General features: G+C 31.6%; 1 protein-coding gene across 1 annotated transcript in view; it reads left to right on the top strand.

Moving 5' to 3' along the window:
* The first annotated feature begins 430 nt into the window (after positions 1-430).
* Positions 431-13,370, top strand: part of LOC129225856 (discoidin domain-containing receptor 2-like) — a 214,878-nt gene continuing 201,938 nt past the window's right edge. Inside the window, exon 1 of the mRNA XM_054860378.1 lies at positions 431-819. The gene's annotated coding sequence lies outside the window, so the exon portion shown is untranslated. The remainder of the gene's footprint in view (positions 820-13,370) is intronic.

The following is a 13,370-nucleotide window of genomic DNA, read 5'->3' on the forward strand; positions in this document are numbered from 1 at the left end:
CTGAAATTTTTTTTAAACTTTGAATGTTGCACCGTTATTTCATTTACTTGATTTTTACTTGCTTATTTATTCATTTTCAAAGTGCAATGGGAGATGAGTAAGCCTCATTTAACACATAAAAGAAAAATGTTTTTAAATATTTCGACTACTGTTGCGCCGTCCATATAAGAATCAGTAATTGCAAGATTTAACTTGTTCAGGAAATCTTCTATTTAATTTACGCACTGAGGTACAAGACACACTACGCCCTCTCACGCCTCGCACCCTAAGGAGCAATAAATTCCCACCTTTATATTCGATCATCATTAAAAGAAACCTGGCGATGAAGTTGGCAGAGCTTGGCGCCGATTATATTCATTTGGCGGCGTGGGTAAGAATCCTGTGTTGCAACCGCAAGTCATGGATCCAGAACCAATTCTCCTCCGTGCCCAGACTAGCGGGAGGTATCTTTGAAGTGAGGGGAGTTGTATGCTCCTGCTCATAACTGAAAGAATAATATTCCATGCGCTGGTGTGTGGGTGCCGATGGATTGATGAATTGAAGTTGCGCGTTGTCGGAAATTTATGCTTTTATTTTTTTCTGCTGGGATGATTTTTCTTTTTTTGGTGCTAAGTAATGAAACGATAAATTAAAAAAAAAAATTGTGCTCGTCAAGTATATGGAAATGTGAACATTTTAAACTCCTTTTTGATGAAGTGATTCATTGTTTGATTTTGGTGATGAACATTTGATGGACATCACAATGGAGGAAAAAACACTTTTTGCATCGTTTTTGCTTTCAGTCAACATGGTTAAAGTAATCTATCAGGAAAAAATGAAGTAAGTTTCACTTCTTTTTTTTTTTTTTGCATTAGTGGGGGAAAAGATTGGACGGTGGGAAACATATTCTGCAGCATTTTAAGGGAATTATCACAGCGTATCTTTGTATTTTTGATTAAAAATGGCGCTTGGAAAATTTCTAAACTAGAACTTTTTAAAAATTACAACGATATCTTCACACATAAAACTTCACACATAATCACGAAACTGGCGCATATGATAACTTTTTATATGGCTTGAAAATGATGACATAGTACAAAATTTCAAAGTAGTAATTGTTTTTTACTACTCTCATACTTTCTCTTTTTTCATTTATATTATTTTATTTTAATAAGATGCGTTACATAAGGATATTATTCATGACCGAAACTTGTAAAGTTTTTATTTTTAATATCTTTTTTAAAGAGTATCTGTTTACTATATTCCTCTTTAAAAATTTCAAGTGTGTTCTGAACTTTAAAATGCAGTTTTTTTAAACCTGATTTCATGAACATTCTTCTGGCTGTTCACATGTTTAGCAGTTCATCTTTCTCAGGTAATAATAGTTTCGAACATTTATTTAGAAAAAAGCTACAACTAATCTAAATATGTTTTTTTTTATAACTATCATGCGAGTCCTGACTTTGAAATGTACTTTTTTTAAATTCTGATTTCATAAACATTCTTCCGATTACTTACATGCTTGATGGTTCATTTTTCTATTGTAATACTAGCTTCATATTTTCTTTTTAGAAGAAACAAAAAACGATAGCTAAATCTAGATATTTCTCTTTGCACATTTTATGTCAGTTCTGCACTTCAATTAAAAAAATCTTCTTCAAGGTATTAATCGTTATTCCGATTGTTAACTTGTACTATGGTTCATATTTCATTTTTATACTAGTAGCATTTTTTAGGAAAGGGAGGTATTAAGGCACACCTATTCTTCTTTATACCTTAAAAAAAATTCTTGTGCAAAAATAGTATTTATTTTCATTTTAAATTACTTTAAGGTTGCATTCAACTACAAGTTTAAAATGAAGTAATGCTTGCCATTTGTTAATGATTAAATTTCACATTTCTTAGTTTTTAACATAATTTGCTCATCATCTTTTTTTTTTTTTTTTTTTTTTCAAAAATGGTTTATAAACGAGATATAACATATTATGTATTTTAAAACAGATAAGAATATACATTGATTAAATATATTTTTAGAGCTTTTATGCATTTAACTGTACTATCTCGTTTAAGTAAAATTTATGAATTGAACTAGTGCGAAGTTAAGAACATAATGATCCCCTTTAAAGTTAGAGAAAACGAAATGATTGTTGTAAATACGTGTTTTCGGAATAATAAGACAATATGAAACTTGAACTCTAATACCAAAGTTTCTTATTTTTTATTATTACCGTTCGTCTTATTATTGTTTTTGTTGTTATTATTATTACCAATATTATGTTTATTAGTAACGTATCACTATTTCTCTTGTATCATTAATGTGTTCTAGTACTCTCGTTTGCTTTTTTGCGCCGTGTTAAATAGTTCCAAAACAGTGGAGTGGAATTTTCTTTCTAACTTCGTACCATTTAACGTACATTCGTAGAAAAACTATGCTTTGAAGCATGTCGCGGAAGAAGTGGTTTGTTGTTTTATGCTAAGGTATTGACCCTTTGTCATCTGAGGGAAAAACAGTGGTTCTGGTTCTAGAAGTCGTATGTCTAAAGGGAAAACAGATGATTTGGTTAATTGTTTGTTTGTTTTATTGGGGGGGGTTGGGGGGGATAAAGGCGTCTTCAAAGAAGTTGACTTTGTGGAAAATTTCTAAACCATTTGCATTCAAAATGCGAGAAAATATGGAAGTATCCTATCAAGAAAAGGCTAAAAGTTATAAAACCCAAAGTATCTCGGTGAATTATTGCGTTTAAACATGTACAAAAGGATAATAATACGCTCAACTATATCTGTATTTTCTCAAACCCATAACACCATGCAACGCAGATAAATACAAATGTGTAAGTTTCGGATGTAAAGAAATAAAAACACTTATGAGACTGCTTTTTTTTTCCTTGAGTGTAAAACTAGTTTTTTTCAGAGCAGTATTAGTTGTATATACTTTTGAAAACAGTTATGGAAACCATTATGGCACAAATAATTTAGTATAATCTAGCATCATATGTATAGATATTAACCTCTACAGAGGAATTATAACGGAAAATTATACAACTTATCCATATATATATTCCAACTTGTTGCAATGCAGTATATACCCTACAATTAATCTAAAACTCAAATAAATCAAAACCTAATACAGTGAAACCTGTGTAAGTTGACCACTCGCGGTGCAGTACTTTTGCGGTCAACTTAGACAGGTGGTCAACTTATAAAGGGCGGTAATAATTTTTTTTTTTTTTTTTTTTGTCATTTCTTGTACCATGTATTCATTTTTTGAGGAATTCACCCTTACTCTTGCTGTTCAACTCACTTTCATTGTTTAACATTACTGAAAGTGAAACAATAATTAAAAATACTATTCAAATAATTTTGTTAGTTTTTCCTTGTTTTTAACTATATTAGACACTTTAGTTTTAGAAATTCCATATATGCCAGCTAATATTCTCTGGCTTTTTCCGTTTTCAGTTAATTTTAATATTTCATACTTTTTATTAATCTCAAGTTCAGCTAACTTTCTTTTTGAAACCTTTTTATGTAAAACTTATAGCACAAAGAGCAACAAGCTCGACTCTCCCAGTTCATAAAGGCAAAATCAAAATGCCCTATCTCTTAATCCCTTGCACCAGAAACATGTAACTTTACTCATTAGCAAGCCCAGATCTGCAGACCCGCAGTGCGAGAGGCCCGCGTCCTAAAAGGGGCTAACGGCCCTAGAAATTGAAGAAAAAATAGAAAAAAAAAATCTAGCATTAAGTCTTATTCACTTTACTAATAGACACTGCTGGCCACTAGGGAGGGGCCCTACATATTTTGTTGCAGGAGAATCAAAATGTATAGATCAGGCCTGCTCTTTTTAGCACAATTCCTGTGTCACAACATATTGCAACGGAAAGGAAAGACTTTGAACTTTTCTACTGACATCTATTTTCATTGAACAGAGTACAAAAAGCTATATCTCAAATAGAACAACAAATGAAAAACAAGTTTGAAGAATAAAGAACAGCATTAAGCCTTATGCTGCTGTTTAGTTAGTAAAATGCTGTTCTGTCATCAAAGCATTAAAAACATTCTTGGAAAGCTATGAAAAAAACATAATAATAATTTTAAAAAATAACTAATAAAATAAAATAATTTGCTGAAGAAAGTTAAAAAAAGTAAACCAAGTGGTCAACTTACAAAGGGTTTTTTACAATACTCCAAACCAAATTTGGCGAACATTAGTGGTCAAGATAGACAGGTGGTCAAGACAGAGAGGTGGTCAACTTACAGAGGTTTTCCTTCATTATATGAGATAGGACTAATTCCGTTCCCGACAAAAGCGGTCAACTTAGACAGGTGGTCAACTTACAAGGGTGGTCAACTTTACAGGTTTTACTGTATATTGCTTGTTAACTGTGTTGCACATCCATTGAAATGCACATTTATTATTTATTCCTGAATTTAAGTTGTTCTTAAAATTATCGGTTACATATGAGAACCCATAAAGTAAAAAATTTATATTTAAAATCATTTTTTATGAAACTGGTTTTAAACTAACAATTAGTAAATCTACGTCTACGTTTTTTTAACGCGCTTTCTCGTGTGTATGTCTGGGTAGAATTGAATTCTAACTAACTTTTTGATAAACTTGAGACTTGCAATTTCGAGCATAGTTCATAACCATTTGACAATGAAAAAAACTGAGTTAAATATCTCCCAAATGTTTAAAACTGAATCGTAAGGCCAGCAAATTGCATAATATAGAATCAATATAGTATACATTTCATAATAATATATGTACTACAGTTTCGTATTTCGTACCATTAAAAGGACAGTTAAAAAAACCTCAATTGCTGATTGTTTGAACCAGAGTAACAATGAGAGCACTTCTATAGCTTCGTTCAGAATTTTCTAAAATATTCTGAACAAAATTATTTGAAGACTGTACTTTATTTAATACATTATATTTTTCATAATAAATGTCTCCAACATGAATTTTTATGTAGCAAAATCTGCACCTCTGAGTCAGACTAACGTAAGTCACATAATCGCTACTTAACAGGAGAGCCGAAAAACAGTCGCTCGCTGCTTACAAAGTATTGGAATAGCACTCTTTAAGCACCAGCAAATTGTTACAAAGTGTTTTTTTTTAGTTGAAAATCAGTTTTTGGACTTATATGTTAGTCTGGCTCCAAAGTACAGAACTACGTCACTTACTTTACCGCAATCAAATGTCTTGGATTTCATTTAATTTGGTGATGCATATCTCTCTTAGTGAGCTTCGCTCAGTTGGCACTTTTACAGATAAGTACTAAATAATGCTCGAAAGCAGGGGCGGCAAATAGGGGGAGCGAGAGGGGGCGGTTGCACCCCCAAATTTTTCACTAAGAGTAATAAAAAAATGGCTAAATTCAATTTAGATAACTTAGAAAATTATTTGCTTGCATTTTAAGAACAGAAAAAAACAGATTGAGAATAATTGTTTGCCTTAACTAAAGAAGTAATCTCTTCATATGGGTTAAATATTTCAAAATTGTGTATTCTATGTTATGCTGGTGCATCTTCTATGAGATGCCCGTACAGTGTTTAGACTGCGCAATTTTTACGCGCAAACTCCATGTCATTTTACATAATTTTTTATGCTCATATTATAACTTAATGTTTAGCTAATAAGTGTTCATTGATTCTTTGTACTAGAAACATATTTTAGCAACTCGATGCATTATATGCTTTCTTAGAAGCTCTTTGTAAAGATATGCTCTTTACGAAAAACATCCCACATCGAAAAATACTTTCATACCAACAAATATATTTTGAGGCTCTTTACTTGATAATCTCTAAGTGACACACGATGGTATTCAAAAGTTAAATCTACAAAAGCTCCATAGAAGAATTACTGGAAAACGACCTTTCCAATGATAGAAAATCTGATGTCATTTTAATATGTGTGACTTTGTTTGAATTATTGTTTACTTTATTTATACTGCGGAGCGTTTTTTGACCAATGCTACACACTATCACCAAAATTTCAATCCGCTAACCTTAATTCTTGGACTGACATTTGAAACTCTTAGTAATTTTCACACTGATGCATGCTTGAGTCCTTGAACAAAGTGTAAAACTTTGTAACAGAACTTTCCATAACAGTTTTTACTGTATGCCAATGTAGAAGAGGTGACAAAACCACATGAAGTTTTAGTCAAAATATTAAATCACTATTTTAAATAAAATGACCAATTCAGCTTCTCAAGAAATTGAGACAGGATTTGATGAGATATATTTATCATTGGTCTGTTCAATATTATGTAGATCGGTTATAGAAAGCGAAAAAAAAAAAAAAATACACTTACTTATAGTAAGTGAAATTTGAGGGAAGAAGAATTGTTTTGTGAATTGCATCCATTGTTTTTTGACTATTTCAATCAGGTCAGTCATTTTATAGTAGATAACATTTGTGTCTCAACTTCAATATTGCTTTATTGTTTTTAACATTAAAACCATTTTATTATCCTTTCCTGTTACCATACTGAGAAAATTCATGTTCAAAAAACTCGACCCCCCAAACGAAATGCTGAAATGCCGCCCCTGCTCGAAAGGGATTTTTAAGAAATATTACAAATGCAATGCATATTGCAGTTTAACAAAATTTAAGCTTGAACATTTGAATACGACGAAAAGTAAGCAAATGTCGAGTGGAATTGTCATCTTTTTAGAAAATACGTGTTTTATTTATAACTAGAAAGTCGGCCGTCAAGGTATGACGGGTGAAAATTGCTTCTACATTTGAACGAAGCAATTGCCTGTTTGGTGATATTTTGATATTTGAAATTGTAACCCTAACTCCAGTGGATTAAATCTTAACTCTAGTAGATAGCTTTAATTTTCCACAACTTTTTTGATTCTTCATTCCCCTAAAATGACTGTGTTACCAGTAAAACAGTTCAGTTACCAGATCGAAGTCAGCCTTGCCACAATAAAGCCTTTCCATGCATGCTAAACATTACCAACGCATAGTATCAAATTATCATGCTGTGGCGCGAGTTTCATTCTTGAAACACGCGGGTTACTCGTTCATCGGCTATTATTTATATGAGGATGATTCATGTAAGGTATCTCGTTTGTCATTGGCTGTGCGATATCTGTTTATTGTTGTTTTGTTAATAGGAATGTGAGATATGTGTATGATGTGCATGATTATAGTTAAAAATTAAAAACATTCTGCTTGTTCGCAAAAAATGCAAGAAAATCAAATAATTTTAAGGAATGTAGTGTTGTTCATTGTTCGGTTAATTTTGTTCAGTTAATTTCAATAACCCAACAGAAAGGAATATAACTCTGTCACCGTCAATTTAACCGCATCTGCAAGTGCTATCAAAGTGTTCAAAATGATTGCAAAATACACGATATACCGTATTAAAAAACATAGAATAAAAATTGAAAATCAAAAGTTTTTTAATTTATCATATTTTCATAATCTACAAAAATAGTAAATGATTTCTTTAAACCTCGGTTAGATTTTAAACCCCATACAGATTTAGCACATCTTACAAATTTTTCGAGAAACTTGATTGTGATTTTTTAATAGCTATTATAATATGTGTAAGGTTTAATAGGAAAAAGATGGGTACCTGTACTACATAAATGTAAGAAATGAAAGGAATAGCTATACGAGAAAATAGCGCATCAGTTTAAATTACGTTTACATATTCGCTATGAAATCAGTTATTATTTACATAACAATTATATGTTGCCTACAGAACAAGTTCTATGGCTCATTTTAAAGTTATTTGTGGATAGCCCGATGCACAAATTATTTTTCCATTATAATTATTATTATGTGTTAAATTGCTAAATATTCTGATGACTCTTTTTTTTTTCTACCTTCATTTTTATAATACTTCCGTGGGCAGGTAAAGGGTAGTAACTACAAATCTTTCACTTTTCATTTTTTCGCATTTTTGTCATGTACTGCATGTTAGCAATATTGTTCAAATTTGCTTATTTTGTTTCCGCTGAAGAAAACAAAAATCGCGAAAAAGTATCCAATACCAACATTTCACTGTCGTAAGTATTAAATCCAAAATATGTTTTTTCTTTTCAAATGTCTCGAAAATTCATTTCTGCAAATACTGCCGTTTACCAGCTTGCGGCAGATTAGATAAGGAATATGTTTATGCTTTTGTTTATTCATTTATCGTTTTTTCTTTTTCTTAACTTTTCCTTTTACGGAAAAGTACACTAATAATCACTCAATAAATATTTTGCAATAAAATAATTGCTGTTATAGCAAAGAAAGTACAAAAACAAAAAGGGTAAACTTCCTTAGCTTACTTATCTTGCTTCGCAGTCCCAATTAAATCGATTTTCTGAACATCAATAACTAATCATGAAAGCAAGATTAAAATTATCTATTATTTGCAAAAACATTATTACCTAATCAATTAGTTCAAACTTTCATGAAAATGTCATTGACTTCTAATTTGATTGAAACATCGATATTTCAATACGCTATTCAATTTGCAATATACAAGGCTTTTTTTTTTTCTATATTATTTTTCCCTCTTTTTTTTTTTTGGCTTCAAAGTTTTCTTTTAATGCAATTTTTCAGGTAAACTGTTACTTCATCTGATAATTTAATAACCTTTATCTAAGCTACTTTTAATGAGTTTTTAATTACATAAGACTCGAGTTTACGAAATACAAGAAGGAAAAAGCATTCTTTGAAAAAAGTCATTAAAGACGAGAAACAAATTACAGGACAGAACAGAATAATGGCGAGTTTGAAAATCATTAACTAGACATTTGTATTAGAGGGAAAAGAAACGTCTTGTGTTGACAAATACTTCTATTTAACAATTATTTTGGTTTTTATTATTCTAATTCTACAATTGAACCGTTAGGGGGGGGGAGTGGTGCAAGTCTTTGATTTTGAACAAACAAGATTTTGAGCAATTGAACGGCTTAGTTTTCACAAAATACAACTTCTGTTCCGTTTTACGATTACTGTCTACGGGGAAATGATTGTAACTGGACTTACACCACTTTCACATGAAGTAGATTGAAGTTAAAATAAATTTCTAATAATATAATTTCAATTTATGAAAAAAATTGACTTACTTGACTTTCGCATGAAGTAGAATGAGATTAAAACTTATTTCTGATGGTACAATATCAATTTATGAAAATATTGGTTTTCACCACTTTCACATAAAATAGATGAGGTTAAGAGTTATTTTTAGTGTACAAAGTCAATTTATGAAAAAATTGAATTTCACCCTTTTGACATGAAGTAGAAGAAGGTTAAAACTTATTTCTGGTGGTAAAAATTCAATTTTTGAAATTGCCATTTTTACATAAGTTTGAATTAGGTTAAATCTTATTTATAATTGTAAAAATTCAATTTATGAAAGAATTTATTTACACAACTTTTGCTCTCAGGGGATCAATTCTTAATGAGTTACAATTGGTGTAAATAGAAAAAAATATATCGAAAAAGTGAGAATTATATATTTTCCTCTTGCATATTATGTCATTTTGAAGTGCTGAAAGGAAAGTAACTTGAAACAACACTTGGCATACAAACAGGGCCGCGCCGAGCCTGATCGGCGCAGTCGTGCAAATGTCTTTTGAGAGCACCTTCATGCAATATCGTCGGGGGAAAATATGGTTAACACGGAGTGAGGTTTTGTAGACAAATATAATGTGGGGAAAAATACCATAGGCATTTAATTCATAAAAAAAAGGAAAACCAAGTAAAAATTTTGTGTTTTGTTAAAATGTACACTTTAATACATCTGTTAAAACATACGTTTATATATTCAGTAGGTTACCGCCCTATAGCCAGGGCTAAGGCATAAATACATGAAATACACCGCCAGCTCAGTCAATTCCAGTTTCGTGCTTATTATCACTCATCAGCCCGTCATAGGAAGTAGCTGAGCTGGAGGTGGAACACCAATTTCATGTATACGTTTATATATATTTTAAATAGCATTGAAAACAAATTTATACACATGTATATTAAATGCTGAAGACATCGTACACTAAATAAACTGATTGATACTATCGGCCAAGAGTTACGAAACAGTGACGCAGCCGGGAATAAGTTTTAGGGAAGGGGGGAGGACATAAAAACGCAATTGCTGACCATTTTCTAGTAACGTTAGGATCTCGGCAATTTTTCGAAAGATAGCTCCAAAAACGCACTATCTTCAATGTTGTTAGAGCACGAATTGTTTGGTGGCTCTCCTCAAATTGAGGATGATCTGTAATGGGTTTTTTTTGGGGGGGGGGAGGCTTCCAGGTTTGACATTTTGAAAACATTTTCACCTCAATAAGGAATAAACAGGGTAAACAAAAGGGGAAAGGGATAAAAGAAAGAGAAATGTGGTTGGAGCGTTATTAGCTGACAAATAATCTGCAACATGGAAATTTTTAATTAAAAAAATATTCAAAAAAGATCTAAGATCCCCCCAACCTCGACATTTTATAAGCTGAAATGAAGATCTTAACCCTAAAAATTAAATGCTTCTACATTTTCTTATTTAAGTGATTAAAAATATCATAAAACATTTCACGAGGAAAATACAGGAGTTTCAATTTTCATTAATTGACTAATACTACTCACGAAAATTTTTCATATGCATTTAAATCACTTTCCAGTATCCTTCGATTTCAGTGCGAGGTGCTTCCCTACCCTTTATTGACACTACGAACTTATCTTAAACACTTAAAGTAGAAAATATGAACGATTAATAGATACCAAATGTAGCTCAAGATGGTGGTGGTACTCTCTCATTTTTCATTTAAAAAAATACATCTAATTTGAAAAATACATTTAAGACATAAAAAACGAATGCAAAATTTTCTTCTGGTTTTCCGTATGTCCGCAAATGGGAAAATGACAAATATTAAACTTTGGAATACAGTTGTACATTTTAACTTCATATCTCAAAGTTATTTCGAGTATAGCAACCAAAATGCGGAATAGCAAATTTGTTGCGCCGAGACGCCTCATATACTCACCCAGAAACACCACCGAAAACGCATTCATCGCTGCACATTAGGAAGAAAAATGCTCATTTAAACATTAGTTAGCGTATAGTGTTTTCATTGTAAAAGCTTGCGCTTTGGACTAGCATGTTTTGACACAAAAAGACAATAATTTTTCCTTTAAGACAAGCAACGAGACAGATTGCTTGTTTCAATGAGCAGTATAATTTCACCCACCATTTATGTAATGAAAAGTTCAATTTTATTTTTTCGGTTAGCGTTTTTTTTTTCTCCTATTTGGAACATTTTTGATCATTAGCGCTCGGCGCCTTTTTGACTCTGGCGCCGTCGTGCGTCGCACGACCTTGCACATAGGGACGGCGCGGCCCTGCATACAAATTTGTTAAAAGTCAATAATTTTGTTAATTTCTCAAACAGCATCAAGTCTAATTCACTGTTCATGCACAACAAAAATACAAAAAATAGATACGTCGCAATTTTTTTTAGGAAATAAGTTAATTTTAACTTTTTTAAAATAAGTAAGAGGTTAACATTCTGCAAACATATGCCGAAATGTATTTTGAATTTTATCTCTCTTTAATAATTGTAAAAAAATAACCTCTTTAATAATAATTGATCTCTAATAATAAATATTTTTCTCATGAAGCTACTGCTAGGGGGGGGGTACCGCCTCCTCTTTGCTGCCGTTTACCGACCCCGAGAACTGCGACCCGGGAAGTGATTCGAAAATCGCCGCTCTTTTTCACAACACACTAGCTACTTCATAATTAAGTATGCTCAAAATAACATTACCTTTTGTTCTTGCCAATATTGCTACGATGAAACAATAAATAACCAAAGTGTTGAAACTTTGCCATTATTTCAAGTGTGTAATTTTTCTCCACCATTGGATTCCTACTTTAGTTCCAAACGATTTGAATAATTAGTTTAATAGTATGCAACCAATTCGTACAATGCCACTGTAGTAATATATTAGCCTATTGTTGCAGACTATAGTTTGATCTATTTTAGCCTTTGCCCAAAATGTTTAGCGATTACGAAATTTACACCGGCTTTGCTCCGTCATGAAGATTTAACAATTTCATTCGTTGCTACGACACCACCGTTAACATTTTATAATACGGTTAGATATAATGTCGTGATTGTGAAAAAGTACTCATGTCTTCAAGTCAGATAAATCCTCACATATATAGTAGCGAATTCATTGTTTGAATAACGCTGACATCATCAACAACGAAACTCGCGTCACGACATGATAATTTGATACTATTTTTTGATAACGTTTGATATACAGGGAAATGCTTTATTTTGAAAGGGGAATGAAGAAACGAAAAAGTAGTCAAGAATGAACGCTATCTACTGGAGTTTAGGGTTAATCCATCGGAGTTAGGGTTAAATTTTCAACCATCAAAATATCACCAAACAGGCAATTGTTTCGTTCAAATGTAGAAGCAATTTACACCTTTCATACCTTGATAGACGATTTTCTAGTTCACGAGAGTTATTATAAACGTAATAAAATGTAAAACTTTCTGTATCTCATTCAGTTCATACAAAACTATTTTAATCCTAAAGATGGACTCCATTTTGATCGCGTCAAAATACGTTTATTGTGAAAGATTTGCCACGGTAGTTTCACTAAAAGCACATATACCCTGATTTAAAAGACGTCATTGATCATTCAACAAATCACAGTTTTCCGAGTAAATGTAATTTTCAGAAACGTAACTAAAAATGATAATGAGTCATCAAAAGGGCATATGTTGAATCAATTGTATAGATCCAGTGACGTGCACTGAAAGTCTACGACAATCTTTTTGTCGTTATCTTCATGGGTGTGACTGCAACGATATATTTTTTTTTTATCCAGTGTAGTTTCAAATTAATTAGTCATTAGATTTTAACATAAATATATGTTTATTATTAATAACAGAAAAAAAATTGTAAAATTGGAACTGATCGATGGTCAAAAATGCAAATTAATCGATAGTGCTACCGACACCTGGATTCTGCTGCTTCAAAGCCAGTTCTAAGGTGATGATTTGTTTTCTTCTTTTTTCCTATGCGTTTGAAATCAATTTCTTAAATTACTGAAGACAATATCAATGCTAATTTATTTTCAAGAAATATTTTTAAAAATGCACGGAAAACGAAACTTTTTTACTCATTTTAAGACCAATGCAACGGAGAATATTAGTTGGCAGTAATGTTGAAATCCTTGTTATAAGACAAATGAAAAATCTTTATCTTAAATTATAGTTCTAAAACTTTAAAAATTTCTAGGAACAAGTAATAAAAGAGCAAACCATTTTGAAATACATCTAAAAAAAGATACGTGATCTTGGATAAAAATGAAACCCAAACATGTTAGAGAGTAAAAGTAAACTAATCAGGTTAGAAAAAGAGAA

The sequence above is a fragment of the Uloborus diversus genome, chromosome 7, assembly GCF_026930045.1.
Source record: "Uloborus diversus isolate 005 chromosome 7, Udiv.v.3.1, whole genome shotgun sequence".
NCBI classification, from domain to species: domain Eukaryota; kingdom Metazoa; phylum Arthropoda; class Arachnida; order Araneae; family Uloboridae; genus Uloborus; species Uloborus diversus.